Here is a 2,733-nt window from a genome sequence, read left to right on the forward strand (position 1 = left end):
GTATTCGGAGTTCTAGCGGGGCCTCCCCTTGCTTCCAACAACCCAAGAGTCCGTAGTATTCGGAGTTCTAGCGGGGCCTCCCGTTGCTTCCAACAACCCAAGAGTCCATAGTATTCGGAGTTCTCGCGTGGCCTCCCATTGATTCAAACAACCCAAAAGTCCATCTTCTTCGCAGTTCAACATCGCCTCCCTCGTTTCCAACAGGCCCAAAGGTCGTCTTCTTCGCAGATCCACGAAGAGCTCATCACGATTTGCCACATTCCATTTCCCACGGGTTGTCAACAACACTTTCTCACACTTCCCGCAATCGAGTACGTGCATGACATGCCAAAGCACATCTTATTTGCCTTCCATCGCACTCAAGACGACGGGTTGTGGAAGAACGATATTGTTCACAACAAGTTCAAGGACAACGTCTCAATCAAGGGACACAACCGAATTATGTTGACTGGGTCGCTAAAGTAAACCCGAGTTCATATAATGCACCGCATCCAAAAGAACTAGCCACAACACGTGCATCACTGAGATGTTTCACTAGATGGAACACGTGCGTGACATTAGGATCCTCCAACACCTCTTCGTGATGGAAAGATAGAATTCGAAGCAACCACAGAAGTACCGTCTAGTGGGTAGGCAACACAGGGATCTGATCAACCAATATCACCCAAGGCAACGGGTGAAAATGGAAGAGATGCATGCTTGACCGTTCGATACGCAAGGCATGGAGCCAGCCAGCAAGTGCATCTCGATTACAACTCACACACCCTCACGTTCGCAAGACACCACACCACAAGACGGTCCACCCCCCACCTACCATGGGCAAGCAAGCAAATGGAAACATCAAGTGACGCAGGGTCAAGCATCGCTAGGCATGAAAATAACTTTCCACAATATCCGAGGGACTAGCTGCCGAGCTAACCAACGATCAGTGACGACCGTGTGTTGGTATTAATAAAGCTCAACAACTATGAAGAGGCTAGTTGTGCCATGATAAACATGCTAACGCACGCACCACGTGAGGGGGGAGGCCTCATCAAGCTCCCTTTAAAACCTGCCAGTGTGGAGCTGGCCGGCTCAAGGAGCACTCCCCCCCTATAAGAGGTTAATATGCAAAAGGCAAAATTGTACAAGTAGATACACTTTTTTTGAGCAGACATAAGTCCATATCTCGGGCTATACTTCGAATTTTGATGCGATTTTTTGCAGTAATTCGTAGAATAATGGTATCTCCTTGCTCACCAAATTTCATAATTTTTCTCGAAGGGGAACTATTTTTTTTATTTTTTTTACTTACCGGGTATGTGTAAAATCGGGAAAAATAGAAAAGCACATGTAGACTTCGAATTTCGACCTCATTTTTTCCAGTCCACCACTAAACAATATCAGGAACCTCCCCACAAAATTTCATTCAGTTTGGCCAAGGTCTTAAATTTGACAAATTTTGGCACCAACCTATCTAGTCGCGGTGCACCGACCAACTTGGCCAAGTGCAAAATGCATCCAATTCAAAACTTTTGTGCACCAACACTTTTACAGTACTCATTTGGGGGCATTTGGAGGCCTTTCCAACCCTCACATCTCAAAAACCACGAATTTCATTTTTTCACAAATCTCCCCACCAAGCCATCTAGCTATGCCGTGGTGCACCGCCAACCTTGGCCATGTGCAAAACCCTCCGAACTCAAAACTTTCGTGCACCAAGAATTTCATGGTATTCATTTGGGGGCATTTGGAGGCCATTCCAACCCTCACATCTCAAAAACCACGAATTTCATTTTTTCACAAAACTCCCCACCAAGCCATTTAGCTATGCCGCGGTGCACCGCCAACCTTGGCCATGTGCAAAACCCTCCGAACTCAAAACTTTCGTGCACCAAGAATTTCATGGTATTCATTTGGGGACATTTGGAGGCCATTCCAACCCTCACATCTCAAAAACCACGAATTTCATTTTTTCACAAAACTCCACACAAGCCATCTAGCTATGCCGCGGTGCACCGACCAACTTGGCCATGTGCAAAACCCTCCGAACTCAAAACTTTCGTGCACCAAGAATTTCATGGTATTCATTTGGGGACATTTGGAGGCCATTCCAACCCTCACATCTCAAAAACCACGAATTTCATTTTTTCACAAAACTCCACACAAGCCATCTAGCTATGCCGCGGTGCACCGACCAACTTGGCCATGTGCAAAACCCTCCGAACTCAAAACTTTCGTGCACCAAGAATTTCATGGTATTCATTTGGGGACATTTGGAGGCCATTCCAACCCTCACATCTCAAAAACCACGAATTTCATTTTTTCACAAAACTCCACACAAGCCATCTAGCTATGCCGCGGTGCACCGACCAACTTGGCCATGTGCAAAACCCTCCGAACTCAAAACTTTCGTGCACCAAGAATTTCATGGTATTCATTTGGGGACATTTGGAGGCCATTCCAACCCTCACACCTCAAAAACCACGAATTTCATTTTTTCACAAAACTCCACACAAGCCATCTAGCTATGCCGCGGTGCACCGACCAACTTGGCCATGTGCAAAACCCTCCGAACTCAAAACTTTCGTGCACCAAGAATTTCATGGTATTCATTTGGGGACATTTGGAGGCCATTCCAACCCTCACACCTCAAAAACCACGAATTTCATTTTTTCACAAAACTCCCACCAAGCCTTCTAGCTATGCCGCGGTGCACCGACCAACTTGGCCATGTGCAAAACCCTCCGAACT

This window comes from Vigna unguiculata, unplaced genomic scaffold (genome assembly GCF_037176805.1).
Source record: "Vigna unguiculata cultivar grain cowpea cultivar isolate G323 ecotype 2 unplaced genomic scaffold, ASM3717680v1 ptg000347l, whole genome shotgun sequence".
Taxonomy (NCBI): Eukaryota; Viridiplantae; Streptophyta; class Magnoliopsida; order Fabales; family Fabaceae; genus Vigna; species Vigna unguiculata.